Source organism: Podarcis vaucheri, assembly GCF_965113315.1.
Source record: "Podarcis vaucheri genome assembly, chromosome: 6".
Lineage (NCBI taxonomy): Eukaryota > Metazoa > Chordata > Lepidosauria > Squamata > Lacertidae > Podarcis > Podarcis vaucheri.
The window spans coordinates 18,852,346-18,875,105 of record NC_138764.1 but is presented as its reverse complement, the minus strand read 5'-3'; the positions used below and the strand labels follow the sequence as shown (position 1 = coordinate 18,875,105).

Below are 22,760 nucleotides of genomic sequence, written 5' to 3'. Positions count from 1 at the left end.
ATGGATAGGTATTTATCTAAAATCTGCCTTACATTATTAAACACCTTTATATACAATTTCATGAAGGCGGCGTGGTGGCTACCTTTTAACCACAGGTAATTGATGCTTGGGGGACACTGGTGGCGCTGTGGGCTAAACCACAGAGCCTAGAGCTTGCCAATCAGAAGGTCAGCAGTTCGAATCCCCGCGACAGGGTGAGCTCCCATTTCTGGGTCCTTGTCCCTGCCAACCTAGCAGTTCAAAAGCACGTCAAAGTGCAAGTAGATAAATAGGTACCGCTTCAGCGGGAAGGTAAACGGCATTTCTGTGTGCTGCTCTGGTTTGCCAGAAGCAGCTTAGTCATGCTGGCCACATGACCTGGAAGCTGTACGCCGGCTCCCTTGGCCAATAAAGCAAGATGAGCGCTGCAACCCCAGAGTCGGTCACGACTGGACCTAATGGTCAGGGGTCCCTTTACCTTTAATTGATGCTTGGAGCAGTTTGAAATTGAGGTCATAGCCTTCGGAGTGACAAGATTTGATAATGTGCTATTCCTCCCAGGGAATGGTGGCTGCCATGGGTCCATTTGGCCAACGATACTTTTTTTCAAACAGTGTCCCTGGTACAACATGACATCATACCCCATTACTGCCTGCACGTTAAATTGGCTATTACCGGTATATGCTTTAAATAGAGGGTGGGTGTGGGAAAACAAGGCAGCCTTCAAACCAGCTCAAGTTATGTTCTGAGCCACACTTGAGTCTGGAAAGTGTGGATTGGGTGAATTTCTCAGGCACCCCAGATATTTGTTGTTGTTGCTTAGTCATTTAGTCGTGTCCGACTCTTCATGACCCCATGGACCAGAGCACGCCAGGCACTCCTGTCTTCCACTGCCTCCCGCAGTTTGGTCAAACTCATGTTCGTAGCTTCGAGAACACTGTCCAACCATCTTGTCCTCTGTCGTCCCCTTCTCCTTGTGCCCTCCATCTTTCCCAACATCAGGGTCTTTTCCAGGGAGTCTTCTCTTCTCATGTGGTGGCCAAAGTATTGGAGCCTCAGCTTCACGATCTGTCCTTCCAGTGAACACTCAGGGCTGATTTCCTTAAGAATGGATGTGTTTGATCTTCTTGCAGTCCATGGGACTCTCAAGAGTCTCCTCCAGCACCAGAATTCAAAAGCATCAATTCTTTGGCGATCAGCCTTCTTTATGGTCCAGCTCTCACTTCCATACATCACTACTGGGAAAACCATAGCTTTAACTATATGGACCTTTGTTGGCAAGGTGATGTCTCTGCTTTTTAAGATGCTGTCTAGGTTTGTCATTGCTTTTCTCCCAAGGAGCAGGCGTCTTTTAATTTCATGGCTGCTGTCACCATCTGCAGTGATCATGGAGCCCAAGAAAGTAAAATCTCTCACTGCCTCCTTTTCTTCCCCTTCTATTTGCCAGGACTGATCTTCATCAAGGTCATTTGCCGGGATCTCAGAAAACAAGTGGGGTTATCTGCAAACTCAGACATAATGTACCTTCTTGTAACATAGGCTTACCAAGTATGCAAGACACAGAACACTGTGAAAGTAACCCATGGCATCTCCTTATCTACTGCTGGCATTTCTTGCTACAAATGACCCACCTATTCACTGACCCCTCTGGAACGTAACACTGTTCACCTAACCATTCCCTTTTCATCCACGTAGCACTTTAGGGAACAGATTATAGTGCAATAAAAAAACCTGGCATTTTACCTCTGTCCATGGGATTCTTGTTATGTTTGTAGTAAAGGACTTTCTTTATATACGGGTCAGCAGGTTCAGATTTGTACATTTGAGTAAGGCCTTTAGTCTCTGTACTACTTAGCACTACCCTCATGGTATTAAAATGACATTTCAAAGCCAAACTGGATGGCTGTTTCCGATTCTTGTTAACTTTGCTGTGACTCACTGTACTGCAGACTTCTAAACGTTATCATTTCTACGGGAAGTCCCTTTTTTTTCTTGTTATACTCCGATGCAGGAATCTATAAGGTGTGGCAATGTATTTGTCCAGTTAGATAAGAGACCCAAACCATTTTTTGGAAGAGTTGCTACCATTGACATCAGAAGTGTGATTATTATTCCTCACAAGGGCATTTCCATCACTTCCCTTTGTATCACTAGATGTGTATATTTCTTTTCTTTTCCCTTTAGAACTGACCAAACATAGTTAAAAAAGCACACACACCTCCTCAGAAGCAATTATTGTTAAGGTATTAATAAGGAGCTCTGAGATGTAACCTTTCCCTTTCCTCTCCTCTTAACAACTCTGCTCAAGTTGTAAAGTACTCCAGCAAGATTTCACAAAGCAAATTGCCAAATCCTCTATTCATAGCTATAGCCTCACTTCTGTGATGCTTAAGATTGACACCTGGTGCTCCCTGGTTGGAATATATGTGCATTGTGTAAGCCAATCTAATCTTTGATTTTATTATTACATTGAAAATGGTTTATCTTCCTCTGAAAGTTTCCATTGGGTTTTTGCCACATGCACCATTACACTGAAGTCATCTTCTTTTCTTGCCCACAGTGGTGGTTTATAAAAGCTGAACAAAAGCATCCTTTCAGGAGGCCTTGCCCTTGCCTTTGCGTATGAGAGAGGACACTCTTTCCATCAGTTCAATGAAAGGCCTCTTTTGTTGACGCCATTTTCTCTCACTTCCTTGTAAAGAATAGGCCCTGGCTTCAGAAAAGGAGAAAATATGGAGATGGTTGCCAGGTGAAGGGAATCAACAACACCCTCCTTTATTTAGGTGTTGGTTGGAGGTGAGGAGGGTGGGGTGGGGAGAATGATATGAATGTCTAGACTGAGTCATTCACATTGAAGCAGCCTGACCTCATCATGTCCACATAAGACGGGGTGGTGAACCTATGGCCTTCCAGGTGACATTGGATCCAACTCCAATCAGATCCAACCAGCATGGTCAATGGTCAGGAATGATGGAAGCTGTAGTTCAACAGTATCTGAAGGCCACAGGCTCCTTAGCCCTGAAGTAAGTTCAGGTAATGTCTGAGCACAAAAGTGAGATTACCAGAGGAGGATGGTTCACCTGCAGGAGCCCTTAATGAGTATCTTTTTAGCTGGTCAATTTGGTGCAAGGAAGCTTGGCTTGTCCTAGATTTCCTCACTCTTGTGTCAAGGCATCTGTTGATTATAACTTTCTCTCCCCCCCCCCCCATAGAGTCATGTCTTCTTGGAGAATTATTCAAGGAAATGTTCACAGAATTTCATCAAAATTCAATGAAGCTGAAAAAATATATCTATGAATAGCATTGACTATAAATAAAATAACTGGAATTTATATTCTTGTCCAGGACATGTGCTACTTTTTCACCGACTGTTTTTCCAGTTATCAACTGCAGTCTTTCTGTACTTGATGCATTTCCATAGTATTTTGCAAAATGCTTTTTTATATAACAACCATAATAGCTGTCATTAGCAGTTCCTTCTTTCTTACAAGTATTGTATTTCATTATCCTTGATAATGATAAGCATCTCGTTAGAGATAATGCAGAACAAAAGCTGGAGCATATGCTTCGACAAATTATGAGTAATTCTCTGTATAGGCTGGAGCAGATATAACTGAGGCACTAGTTGAGTTATGGCATATAAACTGTAAGCAGCTCCAGAACATTCTGGGCACACAGCTCATTTTTAGCAGGCTAGAAGATATTACCTCCCCATCTCAGAATGATTATACTGGCCAAACAGTCTCAATGGGGTAAATAACTACTCACACTTATAGGGTCCATCACATGCCAGTAGATATTCTCCTTGAATTTCTCAAGGAGAAATTGAATGTGTTTAATAGAATGGTTTCTAAAGAATGTCTAGTGATAACTCAACATCTCAATGCATATGATTGCCATCTATTAATCTGGCAAATTATTTAAATGCATCAATGGTAAAAAATCTGTGGAAGATTCAGGAACAAAGTTTAATTTCTGCCAGGGCTCACAGTCTGTTTCTCACTCACATATAGCATGTTTCTAATTCACATATAAATTAAAAATAGATTATGTGCCACTGGGCAGTTATAAAGTGCATTTCTGCACCAATGGGTAACTATAGAAACTTTCCACACATCAGAGATTGTGACACAGGGGAATATTTCTAGAGAGACTTGAGGCTTGGCGGTATTGTCTGGAAATTAGGCACTAAATAGGGAATAATTGGGGGCATGGCATGGGTGTTTATTGTTTTTTAAGTGTTAAATACAGAATCGGAAAAGAGGTCACTGATGCCTGATGGTTATTATGGCTGATTCCCTTATATTGCACAACTGTATAGAAGTGACCATGTAATGCAGATTCCTCTGTATTGGGGTAACCAAGGAGGTTCCCGCTATTTGTTGCTCGGTTGCAGCTCCCACCATTTCTGACCATTGTCTAGGCCAACAGAGGTTTCTGGGAGCTGTAATTCAACAACATCTGGATGGCACCTATAGTATGAATGCTGTGAACCTGTACATCGTAGGCTCAGGTTGTCTATGTGTGCAAATAAACCATATATCATAAAGACACTGCAGTCTCCACTGTGTTTCATTTTCCAAAAGAAAATACAGACTCTGGATAAGCACGCCTGGAACTGCTTATAGATTGGGGTGCCGTGTAACACTGTGTATCTTGTCCAGACTGCAAGGGTTATACATAGAGTTTATCAGATGCCAACTCAACAAAATTGTGTGTTCAGCTATGCTGAGAGATATTAAGTGGCCCAACGAGCTTGGTGGCTAACTGGGGATTTGAGTCCAGGTCCTGCTAGGCAAAACTTAACACTGTGCTGCTTAAAAACTGTTCACTGTTATTGATTATGCCAGACTTTAACAACTTTGAAAAGGAGGACTGGCAAGATCAGAAAATGGTTGTTGCATTGCATGAACCAAAATGATCAGAGAGGTAAATGTTGATTGTCTGTCCTAGAAAAGGTGCCATAGTTTGAAGCATTGGTTTTGGCAACAACAAATCCATTGTTGGCCATAGAGAGCAACAGCGATCTTCAGAAGCTGGGTGCAGAAGTCCCTTGTACTTGCCCAGTTAATAAAGGAAGCCTGGAATACATCTTGCATGTAAGTGACTCCTAAAGTTTTATCCTTTCATTTTTCAGAGTTGACATCTAATTGATATCATTGTACTTACTCTTTTGCTTAATTGATTCATTTTTTCCGCATCCCTCCTGAGCACACTTGGAGCTTACACATCACTTAAAAGGCATTTGGAAATTTAATTAGCCAAACTTAATTTTAGAAATTACACTCTGATATCATCAGGTCATTTCCTTAATCCTGTTCACACCAGGATACTAGACCCGAAGTATCAATTAGTTACTGCCTTCTATTCTTACCATGTTTGCTTTACGATTGTGGTAATATAATAGCAGAAAAAATATGGGCAAAGATCATGATCTCATTTTAAAGAAACACGCAATAATTTCTAGAGCTGGTTTATCAGATTCCACCTGTTAGCTATTCCCAGGACGCTCAGCAAAGGATGCCAGGAACTGAATCACATCAAAAAATAAAAATTGGCAAATTGAAAGGTATAAATTATTTTTTCAATGGTCCAGTTTTCCTTTAAACTGGAAGGCATGGCCTATTCTAGAAAGATGAGTATTTAGTCCTTTAAAGGACATGCCTTTAAAGAGAAGTGCTGTCAGCAGAAATCTTCCTTAAATAATAAGGAAAGAGATGTCAAGGGAAATTATTCTAAAGGAAGAAAGACTGCTAAAAAAACAAAACCTGAGACAAAAAACAAAACCTGAGACACAATTGCCAAGTACAACAAAAATGGGTGCTTGTGCATTGAGCAAAACAGTCAGATGGGGCCAAAATCATCACCCAGTTGGGCAAACCTTTTCTTCCCTCAGTGAAAATGGAAGGTGATTTTCTGCCACTTTCTTGTGGAGGGGAGAAATAAGGCCCAGCAGCCTGGTCATTTATCCCAGTCCTGGGCACAGAGCCATCCACTGCTATTGGCCAGTTGGCACCGCACCCAGAAGAACGCCTACCAATTCCTGAAACCACTGGCCAATTTGGTGGCAGGAGGACATTCTGGCCTGCAATAGAGGGCCCGGGGCCTGTGCAAAAAGGGGCCAAACATACTTCCCCAAAAATTCCAGGTGAGGAAGGGCACTTACATTACTTTACTTTATGGAGTGATCTAAGGTTTTCCTTTTATTTTCCTTGTGGGTTTTTTTAACCACTCACATTAGCGTAATGTTCTCTCTGTGGTTCTCTGTCAGCTGCACTTTCTGAAATGCCTTGGACACAACATGTGATTTGATGTAACATGGAACTGACCCTAACTTATTCTGGAGAGTGCAGCTGGTAAGACATTCAATGATTTATTTTTAAGTAAAAACAAAAAACTATACTTTTGGGGGGGGAAATATTTGGCCTCTTTGTAAGTAAGATAGGTGGCATATACCCTCCCTCACATGTTCCCCATCCACCCAACAACTAGTTGAAAGGAAGAAAAAATATTTGTAATTTTCAGCTCATCTTTAGAAAATACAGTTTCTGACTTCCGGTTTCCTGATTCCTTAATGGCACAGCTCCCACAACAGTGGAGACCATTAGTGAAGACAAACAAGGATGATTTGAGGGTAATTATCTTTGTAAGCTCCCCCCACAGCCCCGGGGGAGATAGTCTCAATACCTGCCTTTCATTCCAACATGGAGGTAAGAGGTAGGGAGACGCTGAGTGCAAAAGCACTTTGCTTCTTGCACTCCAATGCCGCCATTAAGAGCAGCAGTTCTTCTGTTCATTAAGAGATTAATTAGGATTAATGCACAGATGTGTGTCGGTAATGATGGGACAAGATTAAGGACTGCCGAATTGAAACAGCTACACGGTCATACGTTGGAAGAAGCAGAAAATTGGGTTAAAGGTGTGTGAAAGAAAGTAATAGAAGTGGAAAGAAATTGCAATTGAGTAGATTGGAAGTCTAACACAAGGGTGGGGTGAGGGGTGAGGGGTGGTGATGGGATTGATCTGTGGGATTGAGTGTAGGCATGTTTGAACATTTTTAAGGATTGTATGAAATGTATGTTTGTATGCTTGTATATTCGTAATATGTGTGTATTAATGCTGAATTATTTTAATAATAAAAACTTTTCAAAAATTAAAAAAAAGATGTTCACACACACACAAATTGGAAGATGACTTCATTTGAGCAACAAGATGGTATGTGTTGGGAAGGGGGAGTCAATCACTTCATTATAAATCATTTGTTACATAAATGACTCTACAACCCCCCCCCCCAAGAATGCAAAAAATAAATAAATAAAGCAAGTGAAGAAGAAAGGAGATGGGAGTACAGGTATGAATTATAATGAAAACAGGACTGTATGAGGAAAATATTAATGTTTAGAATAATTATAAACAGGGCTTGGAGCCTCTGCGGAGTTAATTTTTTTTACTTGTCCCCTCATGGAGGGGAGAAGGGACTGGAATTTGAAGACTCGTCGGGGCTCTGGCAGGGCCCCAGATTACTCTTCTATTAATAATTATAATCAATTGCTTTGACTGGACATGGAGGGGAGAACTTAGAGGCCCGCCAGGGCTTTGGTTGGGCGTTGGGTGACTCCCTGCTTGAAATCGAAAGTGAAATTTTACACCTGCATCAGAAGAGTTGAGAACACAGAGCTAGACCTCTCCAGAGTAACTCCGAGTCAACAGAGCCGTAAGGCACAAAGGAGATCAGGAAAAATGAATATGGACATAATATTTGACAAAGAATGAAAGGAGTGATTGATGGAAAGTAAAACCTCACACAGGAAGAAGAAAGGAGAACTTCACTTGTGAAATTACAAATTATTATATGTGTTAATGTGAATTGAAGTTAATTATTGTAGCTGTGGTATAAGGGTTTTTATCAAGAATGGATTGTATTTGGTTTGAGCAATAGTCTGGAGGGAATCTAGACCTTGAAGTACAGCACATGGGAAGCTACATCAAATTTATAATTGCCTATGTAATGGATCTGTTTGTGAATTGATATTGTTATTTGGTATTATGATAATATGGCACATGTTGGATTTTTGTAATTGAAAATTAATAAAAATTATTTAACAAAAAGAAAGAAATTGCGTGTGTTTGTGTGGCCTTTCCTGTCCTTTCCAGAAAATCACTGTGCTGCATGAAAAAGGTTCTAGAAGTTTTTTCAATCTGTTAAATAAAACTGCTTAAGCCACTAAAATATATATTTAAAAAATGAATATTGTTCAATGTGTAATAGAAAAAGAAGTATGAAATTAGGTTAAAGGTATGTGAAAGAAAGTAATAGAAGTGGAAAAAAATTGCAGCTGAGTAGATTGGAAGTCTAACACAAAGGTGGGGTGAGGGGTGGTGGATGGTGATGGGAAAAGGAATTATCTGTGGGATTGAGTGTAGGTATGTTTGAACACTTTTAAGGACTGTATGAAATGTATGTTTGTATGCTTGTATATTTGTAATACATGTGTATTAATGCTGAATTATTTTAACAATAAAAACTTAAAATAAAAAAAAAATGAATATTAAGGGGAGCTATGCCCATTGTTAAGCAAGGTAACTAAAATAATGGTGTCATGTTCTCGGTTGTGACACGTCCCCTTGCTGAGTGACTTGGCTGAGGACTTTGGGAAGAGCAACTATTTGAGGTTACTTCAGACAAGAGGTGAAAGCAAATATGTTTTCCAGCGCTTTGAAGAAACTTTCTTCCTCTCAGGTGTAAGTAGGATTCCTAATTCTTTCTACATCTTTTGCTATTTCTCAAGATTTAGAAACATTGGGAACTATGTCATGGTTAGATTCAGTGTCTTTTTTCTCTCTTTTTAAGAAAAAAAGATGTCAGTACTCACTATGAAGTAATTACAATAAGAGCCACACTTTTAACATGGGGGAGGTGTCGATACTGCCTATCCTTGAGTAAAAGGTAAAGGAACCCCTGACCATTAGGTCCAGTCGTGGCTGACTCTGGGGTTGCGGCGCTCATCTCGCTTTATTGGCCGAGGGACCCAGCGTACAGCTTCCGGGTCATTTGGCCAGCATGACTAAGCCGCTTCTGGTGAACCAGAGCAGCGCACAGAAACGCCATTTACTTTCCCGCCGGAGTGGTACCTATTTATCTACTTGCACTTTGACGTGCTTTCGAACTGCTAGGTTGGCAGGAGCAGGGACCAAGCAACGGGAGCTCACCCCGCCGCGGGGATTCGAACCGCCGACCTTCTGATCGGCAAGCCCTAGGCTCTGTGGTTTAACCCACAGCGCCACCCGCGTCCTATCCTTGAGTACCCCACAGAAAAAGCACTGTTTAGATTATTTTTAAAAGATTGTCCTCAGGGCCCCCTTAGATGCTTCGAGGGAAATGACTTGCATTCTCCCTTGTGGGCATCATCACAAGAAGGGCATCTCCCAGCTTTGGAGGGTCTTTTGACAAGATGCCGTCCTCCGTGGGTCCATATCCTTTGCTGCCAGGTGCCCCCAATGCAGCGCAGAGATAGAGTATCAAGGAAATAACTATAATCCATTTCCTGACCTTCTCTCTTTCCTCCCCTAGATTTCAAAGGCTGCGCAGGCCAAAAAACCATGCCCTGGTCTATAAGGAAGAGGAGGACGATTTAGTAATTGTGACCCATAAAAGGGAAGTGGTTGTGAAAATCAGATTAATCCATGTTCAACCCTTCAAGGCTCAGGGAATGGATGTCCCTCAGACAAAGGTAAGAGATCACCTGTGTTCATGAGGAACAGAGAGGCCAGAGAGAATCTGGCTCACTGGGGAGGAAGGAGGCAGGTCACTGATTCACGAAGACTTCAGGGACATCCCTTTTGAAGAAGAGAGAGAACAATTTCTCTTTACTTCTGCCCTTTTCCATTACGGTGTAGTGCCCACTGCAGTCTCTCAGGTTTGCAGGTGTGCCCATGGGTTCAAAGGGTTGGCAACTCAAGTTGGACTACTGGACTAGGACTGGGGGACCAGGGTTCAAATCCCCCCCTCACCCATAGAACTGAATGGGTGGCCTTGGGTGCTCACTGCCTCTAGGCCTACCTCACAGAGCTGTTGTGAGGATGGGATGAGGGGAGGAGACTCATGTAAGCCGCCCCGAGATCCTTGCAGGGATAAGGGGATATCAATGGAATAATAAATGCATAGTGAATGAAAAAATAAGTATTTTTCTTTTTCTCCCAGGCAGAAAACTGTGGGAAGAAGAAGGTCAGCAGCTGCAGCCCAGCTCCCTTCCAAAAAGACCCCCTTCCCCCTTCCACACAATCCCAAATAAATAAATAAATAAATAGATAAATAGATAGGTTACACCTGCTTATGACTTGGATACATTTTTCTTTGATTGTAATAAAGATCCTATTACAAACATGCTACTCCTGGATCATGATTTTATCCTTGGATGTGATTTTTCCAACCATTGTGAGCATGGAAGGATGTCCTAGGTGGGTTGAGAAATTCCATTCAGTTTGTGCATTTTCTTGTGAAGCCTGTCAAGCTCCTCCCCAAGCTAGGTGGAGAGAGAATTAGATGGCTTTTGTGATTGGAGGCAGGGCCATCATCTTCCTCTGTCCCTCTGTCTGCCAGAAAAACAAGGTCAGCCTCTCACCTTACCTAAATTCTCAAAACTCTGATTAGACCCCAGCACCCAAGAATTTAGAGTGGGGAATCTGGTTTCCAGGGATCTGGGGGATCTCTGTTCCTCCACTAACACATCACACCATGCAGATCAAAGCACAGCCGAATGCTGCAATAAACTTCTCCAGGAAAGTCATGTGCAGAATAATACATATATGAGGTATCCCATGCACAGAAATGCCTATATTTGTGCAAATAAAATGGAAGATATTAAGGAAAATTGCTAGAATGTGTACATCAGGCAAAAATGAACCAGCCCATCTCATTGGTACTTCCAAAGCAATAATAGCAGAGTATTTGACACAGGAGATCATTGTTAAGAATTTTGTGGATTTGAAAGCACTGTCGTTAATGTTGTGGTATTATTTTTCGGGAAGGAAATCGGCATTGTTCAAGATAGCTGCTCCTCGCATGGGAAGTTGATTAGGAAGCAAATAAGGAAGTTATTTCAGGACTTGGTTCCAAACGTGACTATTGCATATTCTCCATCATCCCTAGTCTTTAATGTCACGTGCACAAGATTACACCTGTGGAAACTTGGTGGATCGGGTGGATTTCTGGTTGGGTGGGTTATTTGAAATCGCAATACCTTCCACCAGGATGCGAAAGGCGACACAAAATCCCTCCTCCAGGTATTTTGGCACCTCCCTGTTAGGATATGTGTGCAGCAAGAATAACATGGCTGCAAGAGAAACTGGGGAGGGGGCTAGGGAGAAAAACGTGCCATTTTCAGGCAGGTCCCTTTGCCGATTGGGAGCCTGCAGTAGCAGCAGCCGTTCTAAGGTCCTTCTTTCCTGATGTAGATCCTAAGTTCCAGAAGCTAAGAAAAAAGGTCCTGGCACGAAAACATTTGGAACGGGGATGTGAGCCACCACAATGCTCATATTAATGAATGTAGCGACATTTATCCCTGTGGCATGGGCCGTGATTGAATTCCTAGCACACCCTACATGGAACCTTCTGAGGTGGCTTCAAAGATTTGACTACGTATGACCTTCACCACCAGATCCAACCAAGTGTCACTGTCTTTTACATCCCATTGAGCTGTATGATCCTCTGCAGCTATTTCCATAAACTCCTTGCCATACTCTCAGGCTGCAGTTTTCCCCACCATCAATCTGACTTTAGGATGATATGCTAATAGTTAAAGAGGTGCCAGGCCCTGTCACGATAGGCTCACGATAGGACAACTGCGTAAATAGAGAACACGGTCATCCAGTTATGGAAGTTGCTTTCAACAGATTTTCTTTCTTTTGCTGCTCGGCTTGTTTTGACTTTATACTACATGATAAAGCCATCGATAGTAAAGAAAAAATGTCTATATATTCGCCGTCGAGGAGGTGTTCACGAATTTTCCTCCGCGGGCAAATCCCTGGAGGCTAGTCTGTGCACTTAAAATTAGATTCCCTTATGTGCCCCTTTGGAACCTAGGCCCTCCTCGCCACAAGGGGCTGAGGCGCCATTCTCACGCCAATGCCTCTTGTTTCTACGTTTCCAGATGCACTTTGGGAAGCCAGGTTATTTAGACAACCCTTAATCCTATCTTCTAAGTCGCTATCAGAATAATCAGACATAACTGGGGACTCTGATGAATCTGAAGAATCTCTCCTGGACTCACCTCTGCGTTTCCTGGTTCGGTGGGATCTCTTCTTCCTACGGTGTGACCTATGTGATTCAGGGCACGAGGAACTGTCAGAAAAACTTGAGGAGGGAGACCTACCCCTGCGTCTAACCGTCCGAGAACAGCGACAGGGAGAACAAGATTTTGCCATGAGCGCCTTGGCCTACTCCAAGTGCTGCCTTAAATGGGCAATAGTTCCGTCCCTGTTGTCCCTTCCCTAGCGACCGAGAAGAGGAATATTCATTAGAAGAGGAATAATCAGGGGATGAGGGAAAGGAAGGACTCACCCAAAGCCCCGAGGAGAGAGCTGACCACTTGATGGTGGTTGCAAGGCTCCCAGATGCGGTGGGAGAGCCGACCCATGTTGCCTTCTTGCCTCCAGCAGAAACACACACACTTGGAACACTTCCTCCCTGAAGAGAGTGCCCTCTTATTAATCTTTTTAGCCACCTGCACGGCTCTGCTAGGAGTGCCCCTTGCCATGTCCTTATGTGTGTGAGGTGGAGAAATGACCCCTTGTTGTTCGGTTGTGCTAGCAGGCGGCATGATGGTGCTGCCATTGTTGTTACTATTACTCTTATCAGTGTTATTATTATCTTAATAAGGAAAAGGACTGAAAAAAATAGGAAGGGATACAGCAAAGAGTTAGAAGAAAGAGGCACAGAGCCACAGAATCTAAGCCTGCGCTTAGGGAAAACTGTGAATATAAAACAGGAACTGTGACCATCTGAGTGTGTGCGCATTCTTAGAACCAAGCCAATTGAAAACTCCCAAGTGGGAGGAAAATTATTTAAAGGGGCACACCATCCCCAGGCCGACAAGCATAGTAAATTGCAGAACCTAAAGATTCCATGATGGCGCAGCACAGACAAAATGACTGTGAAACAATTCAGATATAAATTGTGCAGGTAGAACTGTAGAGTTGGAAGGGACCCCAAGAATCATCCAGTCCAACCCCCTGCAATGCAGAAATATTCCACTACCCCACCATAAGGATCCAACATGCAACTATGGCCCTATCAGCATTATGTTTTAACCAGCTGAGCTGACCAGGCACTGGTCCACACCTGGAATACTGGGTCCAATTCTGGGCACCAAAATTTAAGGAGGATGTTGAAGGAATTGGGTATGTTTAACCTGGAAAAGAGGAGACTGAGAAGAGATCTGATAGCCGTCTTCAAATATCTTAAGGGCTGTCACATGGAAGAGATTTATAGTCTTTTTATTACAGTGTCATTTTCGAGCATAGACAAGCAACTCTCTGCAGGGATAGCAGTTGCCCACTCTAACTCCTCCCCATGTCAGCAGCAAGAAACACGCCAACGGGATATCCTTCTCCTTGTGCCCTCCATCTTTCCCAACATCAGGGTCTTTTCCAGGCAGTCTTCTCTTCTCATGTGGTGGCCAAAGTATTGGAGCCTCAGCTTCACGATCTGTCCTTCCAGTGAGCACTCAGAGCTGATTTCCTTCAGAATGGAGAGGTTTGATCTTCTTGCAGTCCATGGGACTCTCAAGGGTCTCCTCCAACACCATAATTCAAAAGCATCAATTCTTCGGAGATCAGATTTCTTTATGGTCCAGCTCTCGCTTCCATACATCATAATGAGGTCAGCATGGTGCAAATGCACTGGCAGAGCCCATCTGGCACCCCTGCTAGGGCATTTTCACCATTCTAAACTCTCTGCTGTCTCACCCTGCCCTGATAGGTCACAGTGACACCAGTGATTGGAAGTTAGGTAAGCCCCTATCATTTACTGCTATTTGTGTGGTCATTTGGGGGTGGGCCTGAGTTGCACCACTGGCTCCAATAACTTTACCTTTTGCTTGGAAGAAGATGCTTTAAGGCATTTCTTGTCTCTTTTCAAAATCTGCTCCTGCTCCATTGTTGATTTGCCTTGGAAATTCAAGGGCCCGTCTTGATTTCCTGCTGTGTTTTGCCATAAATATTGCTGACACTTCTTCATTGCACTTTCTTTAAAAGCAAGTTAATATTTCAAAGAATTAATTAATAGCTGCATCATTTCACAGCCCCATTATAAAGTATGCTAATGGACTAGACACACTCTTAATGGTTCAAGATTGGCTGTGGAATGCAGCAGTAGAATTTTAACAGCAGAGTTCTAGGCTGAAATAATTTAAGTGAATGGACTCTCAGTCGCTGACATAATTTATTGAAAGGGTTGGCAGGTATGTTATGTCGCACCTGGAATAGATACATGCTGCCCAAAAAAGCACAATTTAGTAGAATCATGGGAGTGAAGAAATACTATAGGGTGCCAACTTCTCTATTATTTTCATTGTTCAGTTCACCATTTTCCCCAAGCTCTCAGAGGAAGCATATTTCTGGATTAGTAGACCTGTCCAATTGTAGGATGGCTGAAGTATTAAAGGCTCCCTTGAGTAGGCAGGAAGCAGAATGCACCTTATAAGAATTCCTGATATAGCAGTATAAGAATCCTTCACTTTAAGGTTGCCTTCTCCACGGAATGAAGATCTAGGTTGCACTATTTTTGCATCTGTTAGACAAATGAGAAGACCTTTGAAGTTTACTTGGTACAGGTTTTGAAGGCTGAAATCCTAACTAGGCCACTCATTTTTAAGATGAAGTAAGGCACCCTGAATATTGTGAGATTCACATCTGAGTAAGAATGTGTAAACCCCTCTGGGTTTGATTTGAATTTGACTTTAGCCAAAATCCGGCAAAAACATGCAAATACGAGAAATGTTGTTAGCCTTACTGAAAAGCTTTATGTTGTCAACGGTGTTTTTTAATTGTGGGATTTCTACTTAACAAACATTACAGGTGCATTGAACAAAGTACAGTAATTTATTTTGATTGTTTCATATAGTTGGCAGAGTTCTGGGGAACATTTTAAGTACAGTGGTACCTCGGGTTAAGTACTTAATTCGTTCCGGAGGTCTGTTCTTAACTTGAAACTGTTCTTAACCTGAAGCACCACTTTAGCTAATGGGGCCTCCTGCTGCTGCCGCTGCGCCACCGCACGATTTCTGTTCTCATCCTGAAGCAAATTTCTTAACCTGAAGCACTATTTCTGGGTTAGCAGAGTCTGTAACCTGAAGCGCATGTAACCTGAAGCGTATGTAACCTGAAGCGTATGTAACCTGAGGTACAACTGTACTGCTATAATATGTATTCCCCCACCCTCACATCCCAGTTACCTGATCTAGTAAAAAGTGAATTGTGACTAACTTGACTCACCAATTTCAATGGAACCTAAGTAAAACGAACTAGCTGGAATGAGTATTGCCTCCTTATACCCTAAAATTATATCACTCAAGGATAGTGTTTCTCATCTAACTACATTTAGTCACACTTGTTCCACTGGGGGTGGTGGGAAGTCACTGATTTCAATGAAACTAAAGTACAACTAAAAAAAACTGAGCTGAATTGAGGAGATTCCCCTACTGGAAATTTGGGCCACAGGGTGGGCAGTTTCAAAAGTCTATACAGTCATACCTCATGTTACGTTTGCTTCATGTTACGTTCTTTCAGGATACGTCCCGTGGTGACCCGGAAGTATTGGAAAGGGTTACTTCTGGGTTTCACTGCTCACACATGCGCAGAAGCGCTAAATTGCGCTTCGTGCATGTGCACAAGTAGCAAATCACACCACGCACATGCGCAGATACAGAGCTTCAGGGTGCGCTCTTTTCATTTTGCGAAGAGGCCTCCAGAATGGATCCCATTCACAACCAGAGGTACCAGTGTGGTGTAGTGGTTAAGAGCGGTAGTCTTGCAATCTGGGGAACCGGGTTTGCGTCTCCGCTCCTCCACATGCAGCTGCTGGGTGACCTTGGGCTAGTCACATTTCTCTGAAGTCTCTCAGCCCCACTCACCTCACAGAGTGTTTGTTGTGGGGGAGGAAGGGAAAGGAGAATGTTAGCCGCTTTGAGATTCCTTAGGGTAGTGATAAAGCGGGATATCAAATCCAAACTCTTCAACTCTTCTTCTTCTCCCACTGTATTAGGGCTTGCACACCACTGTCCAGTTTCTTGAATAAGGCTTACTAGCCACTTTGCTTCTCAATATACTCTGGTTGGCCTTTGTTATTTTCACCTGCCGATACAGGCTCTGGAATGCCTCATAAGGGGAAGGGAGCAGTTTTTCTTATAACAATGTTAACACAGCCAGTATGGTTTTCTGCCTGAAGGTTTCTCTATGATTAAAGAGCCTCTGTGTTTTATACTTGTAGCTCTGGCTCTGGCAGCAGAGCTAGGCTTGTCTATTTCAGACTGGAATAACAGATGAAATCTAAGGGAGGCCATCCTCCTTGTTGTCAGAGGACAAGGATTGTATCTGTAAATGGCCTAAGTAAATAAATCAAAATGTAAGAGGAAGAGAGGGAGAAATGTCCACAGATAGGAAGTTGTGTTATACCATTGCAACAAAGCTAATGTGTAGAGTCTGAAAGTTGTCTGTGTTTATTTTGTTCACCTTGAGGCCACAGATGTCTGTTGTTTGATTTAAGTTGCTTGGTGAGCGATCTGTCTGACAGATCTCGCCTGTTACTAAAATTGCTGCCGAACAAACAACAGGAAAACACCCTCTCTCTCCTGCACATTGTCATTAGATTGCTTTTAAAGCTGCCTGTGTCTTTCCCTTCCCTTCCGCTCTCAGTGAGGGAGCAAGATGACGCAAATGTGATTGTTTCAAATCATTCTAAGAAAATAAAATAGTTTTTAAAAGGGGCAGGGAGAGAGAGCTGATTTAATGGATCAACCCATGGATTGATCTAGGTATATCAACACACTTCTCATTTCTCATAGGTTAAGTTCAGATGCTGTTCATTGTGAGCTAGGCTGTTCAGAGTGTTATAAGAATTTTAAGGTCTTAGATATATAATAAATGTTCATAAATGTACCAAGCAAACACGTACATAAATATATAAACCACATGTCTGAAGCAGCACAGGAAAACAGCCCTGAAACCATTTTGACTCCCAAGGGGACCAAATGTTTCTCTGCAAGGAGGGAGGAGGTGAAAAAAAACTTCCTTGTTACAGGAATTGGGTAATCACCATTTCAAAGGGATAGCCAGACTACCAGGAAAGGCAATCAGATAAGGCATTATCAGATAACCAGACAGACAGGAAAAAGAACAACTTTCAAATTTCTGTTGTAGACCACCTTTTCTGTGATGTAGGTATGATGTTGTGGGGGGTGGTCTTGGGTTACACCCCTTCTGTGATGTATGGAGGGGTGGTCTTGAGCTCCAGGGCAGGGAATTTAACATGTCTATATATGGGCAGGCACACCTTTGTCCTGGATCCTCCTCTGTCCTCCTGCGTGTGAGGGGAGCACCCTGTTGCAACAGTTTAATAAAGACCGGGCTTACTAGCTGCTTTGCTTCTCAATATTCTCTGGTTGGCCTCTGTTATTTTCTCCTACCAATAGGGAACCCACGTAAGGGCTCTAATTGGGCTTTTGGATACTCCATTAGGGAAGAAGGGCAGATTTTGTTTACAACAAGAGGTACAAGGTCCATGTGATTGTGCAGCAACAAAAAAGGAAGATGGGGAGGACTTCTGGGTTGGTGCCTCCGGCAATGGCGGCTTTCCTCTGACCGGGAGGAATCTGCTCCGTGGAAATTTGGGTCTGGCCGCCACGGCGAAGGCAGTGACCCGTAAAAATCACAGGCGGGAGAAGCCTGTGAACGTGGGATTCAGCGGGCACCTTTTGCGCCTCCCCTACTCGCGGGGAAACCCAGTTTCGGGGATCCGGAGCGACGTGGGGTGAGCGGCACGGTGCTTCGAATCGTCTGCTTCTTCCACGGAGCGAAGCCACATAGCTGTTGCCGAAGAGCATTGACTTTTTCCTGTGGACAGTTTGACTCCAAAGTAATTACCCGTGAGTAGAGCTGAGACGGGAGAATCGGATTTTAAACGTTTAATTTGGCATCGAAACGGGGAGGTTCAAAACAGGAAGTCCGCCTTCCCTATTTGTAAACAGACTGAGGCAAGGAGGCTGTAGGCTGAAGTCTTGGAAAGCCTTTTGTAAAAGTCTAAATTTCCATCAGTAAAGAGCATAAAACCCCACTTGGAGGCAGGAGAAGAGGGGGGGGGGAGTTGTGGACTGAGTATGCCTGCAGGAGAGAGTGGAGTTAAAATACCGCCGCTCTGACCCTGGAAACGGGCTGCCAGTAGGACTGACGTTTTGGAATGTTCATTGACAGCACTTAGAACGTTCCTTGACAGCTAGCAAAGAAAGAGAAATACATTGTTTCTATTGTCTCCGGCTGCTTCTAAAAAGGAGTAAAAAGTAACTGAAATCTGAAACTAACTTTGGATTGTATGAGTTGCATTTAAAGGGGACATTGTTGACTATTATAAATAGAAACTGTTTCCCCCTAGTGGAAGTCTCTGCCTCTGCTTATTGACTTCCTCCCACATGAACTACCCAAAAAGTGCTCGTGCACACACGCTAATCAATGGTGGCTTGGACAGAGTTTTCCCTTAGGCATTTCAGACAGAGGTTATTCTGATAAAGCTTCTTCTTCTATTCAGTAAGATGGCCTCCCCAAATTCTCCACCCTGTTTCTGGGTGGTGACATTTGGGAGGGGGGAATTCAACAAATATTCTTTGGGAAGGATTTTCACCGAAAGCTCTCTTCTGGGGTTTGGCTTATCTGATGTTGAATGAAATCCCACTGTTTGTTCTTACCAGTGAATAAAGAAATCAGTGAGCTAAGACAAGATGACTGGAAGCAGCAGGGGCCAAGCCCATGACCTCATTCTATTATATTAAAATTAAGCAATCTTAAAACTGGCTCCACAGTTGCAACCTGAATTCATGGATGGCAGAACTGGGGAGACTGAATAATCTCTAGGGAAGGACTGAAATGGGAAAGTTCAGGAGGAGCTAGAGAAAGGTTTATTCATTGGGTGGGATTCAGCAAATGCATGTACAAATGTTGGACAACTGTTGAAATTATGGAAAATATAAAATAAAAATTGAACTGTGTGTGAGATGGGCTGAACAAGTAAAGGCTGGAATGTGAAGGTTTTACAGTATTTGCAAGAGAACGATGAGAGAAGGATGGAACGACACAGACACAGGAGCTCTAACTACTGGGGTCAAATGAAGCAGGGAAAGATAAGAAAGTTGCTATGCCTTGTGATTAATCCAGTTTTTTTTAAAAAAAGGTAAAGGCCCCCTGAACAGTTAAGTCCAGTCAAAGGTGACTATGGGGTTGTGGTGCTCATCTCGCTTTCAGGCCAACGGAGCCGGCGTCTGTCCACAGACAGCTTTCCGGGTCACGTGGCCAGCATGACTAAACTGTTTCTGGTGCAACGGGACACCGTGATGGAAGCCAGAGAGCACAGAAACACCATTTACACCTTCCCGCCACAGTGGTACCTATTTATCTACTTGCACTGGTGTGCTTTCAAACTGCTAGGTTGGCAGGAGCTGGGACAGAGCGCCAGGAGCTCACCCCCGTCGAGGGGATTCAAACCGCCAGCCTTCCAATCAGCAATCCCAAGACGCTCAGTGGTTTAGACCACAGTGCCACCCACATCCCTTAGAAGCTAGTACAGGGTGAGTCCTTTAAAAGAGGCTCCGTGGATACAGAGTACACATGTTCTACGGGACATCTTTTAAAAGAATCACCCTGTAAAAGACAGTATTGTCCTCTATGGATGTACGTAACTGCCCGTTTTCTCTTCTTTGCTTGTAAGTGTATAAATGCTTGCATTGTTTTCATATTTGGTGTGCCACACCTCAACAACTTCCTGGTTGCAGTTGTGTCACACCACCCTTTCAATGCCGAAGCAGGCATCCTGTTCCATGAACAATTGATGTCTGAATTCTATTGGCCATTCCAAGCATCCCAGGATATTGGGCTTGAACCCCAATATTTCCCCAATACATGAATTCTACTTGCACAATAAGGCTTTCCCCTTTACCCCACTGTATCCCTTCTATCCCCCCCCCCCAAATTGGTTCAGGAAAACCTCCAGAACAGTGCAGTAATGCTTACCCAGGCAGAATGTTTGTAACAGTCCGACACTGAATTCCACCTTTTGTTTCCTTGAAGATAACTAAGACAAATAAAGACAAATAGGTTAGTAGCTCTCAAAGGACTCCTGTCTTAATTATAGGTCTACAAAGGTTAATGGGTACATGATTCTTAGTATCTCGCTGCAGAAATATTAGGTATGTAACTGCTTTGCTTGTTTGGTTGTGAACATGATTTCTTTGCTGAAATACTCAGAGGAGAAAGCTGGACTTTGGGTCTCTGAAAGGAAGTACTGTTGGTGCTGGGACACAGTTGGCACTGTGGTCTAACCCACTGAGCCTCTTGGGCTTGCTGATCAGAAGGTCGACAGTTCGAATCCCCATGACGAGGTGAGCTCCTGTTGTTCTGTCCCAGCTCCTGCCAACCAATCAGTTCAAAAGCATGCCAGTGCAAGTAGATAAATAGGTACCTTTGTGGCGGGAAGGTAAACCGTGTTTCCGTGCGCTCTGGTTTCCATCATAGTGTTTCTGTTGCGCCAGAAGCGGTTTAGTCATGCCGGCCACATGACCTGGAATACTATATGTGGACAAATGCTGGCTCCCTCAGCCTGAAAGCAAGAGGAGCGCCACAACCTCATAGTCACCTTTGACTTAACTGTCCAGGGGTCCCTTACCTTTACTGTTGGTGCATTGGGGAGAAAGGCGGGGGTCCAAATTCTACAATAATGCAGCACTTTTACTAGGACCAACCAAAGAGTCACAAAACTGGACAAACTTTCAATTCTCCTAGGTCTCTTCATCAGGCTGGCTGTGGGAGGCTGGATAATGGCTCTGGTTTCCCATCAAGACCCGAGATATTATCTCTACCAGGCTCTGAGTTTCTGACCACCTGTAGCCCTCTTGGCACTGAATGCCTGCCCTGCATGCTGGAGTCTTGGAGAAAAATCAGCTCTCTTCCCCAGCAAATGAAAGCTGCAAAAATTATGGGAAGCCTTAATCATTTCAGCAAAATTCAGTCTGTGGCATATCTCAGTTTTATGACAGTAACCACGACAAAGGCTTCATTACTGCTGACTCCAGTTAAGAGAATGCACAATGAAACTCGTTAAATTAGTTGAATGTGTTTGGACAGCTAATATCTCTGCAAGTCTATTATCTGCCTTGACTACAACACTACAGACTGTGATAAAATTAATTCTTCACAGCTTAACAATGATTACCTCACTTAGAAATATAATTACCTACTGTTGTGGTTTTCTGCCGCCCTTATTTTGAATACCATTGTGTAGCAATTTGCTTTCGTGTTCTCTATTTAAACCTTTCCTGTCCTCCATGCCATATTTTGATATTTCAAATGTTGTTAATCAGACTTTTGTTGTAGGGGTTTTGTGTCATATATTATGCAAAAGGACATTTTGCCTTGCGTTATTCACCTTATTTTGTTCTATGCATGTTTACTCAGATCGGAGGTAAGCCCTTCTGTATTCAGTGGGATTTATTCAAAGATTAACATGCATAGCATTGCATACAAAGAAAGAAAGCATGACCACGTTGCCTGGGGAGAATTAAAAAAACAAATACAGTGGTACCTCGGGTTACATACGCTTCAGGTTACAGACTCTGCTAACCCAGAAATAGTACCTCAAGTTAAGAACTTTGTTTCAGGATGAGAACAGAAACCGTGCTCCGGCAGCACGGCAGCAGGAGGCCCCATTAGCTAAAGTGGTGCTTCAGGTTAAGAACAGTTTCAGGTTAAGAACGGACCTCCGGAACGAATTAAGTACTTAACCCGAGGTAGCATTGTACATAAATGAAATAGCATACCTCACAGGTATGAGGATAAAATAATTCATGTGCAACACGCTGGATTTATAGCGAGAAAAGTGGAGACAAGAGACAGAAAAGTCATCCCACAGATTTGGAAATATTAAAAATGCTCTAAATCCTCTTTTCAAGCTGCTCATATTTTGATTTCAGTCAAGTACAATCTATACTGACATCCACTAACTGTGACATTCCATGGTCCCCCCCACCTCCTAAAGAGGATCTCATAGAGATAGCATCTTCCCTGCTTTATCTTTGGATACAACAATGGAATGATTGTTGTGGTCCAGAGCCTCTTTCTATCAGATGTGTTGGCGAGGCAGTGGTACCCACAGCTGTATGAAGGGAACGCCCATAGGGAACACCCTCCCTTCAGATGTCAAGGAGATAAAGAGCTACACAACTTTTAAAACACATCTGAAGGCATCCCTGCATAGGGAAGTTTTTAACGTTTTATGATCTTTTTATATATGCTGTGTTGTAAGAATTCTAAGCACCCAAATATAAAATAAATGTTCATAAATGTACAAGGCAAACACATAACATAAGTATATAAACCACATGTCTGAAATAGTACAGGAGAGCAATCCTGAAGCCATTTTGATTCTTCCAAATTGACCTCAAATATTTCTCTGCAAGGAGGAAGGAAATGGGAAAGCCTGTCCATTGTCTTTTGCTTACCTGTCCTAAGGGTGTATCTGTGTATGA

General features: G+C 43.0%; 1 long non-coding RNA gene across 1 annotated transcript; it reads left to right on the top strand.

The window, feature by feature from the left end:
- Nucleotides 1-8,551: 8,551 nt before the first annotated feature.
- Nucleotides 8,552-10,279, top strand: LOC309534692. The gene is made up of 3 exons (XR_014220840.1): nucleotides 8,552-8,721; nucleotides 9,551-9,710; nucleotides 10,181-10,279. It is a non-coding gene; the product is annotated as an uncharacterized lncRNA (long non-coding RNA).
- The last annotated feature ends 12,481 nt before the right edge of the window (nucleotides 10,280-22,760 follow it).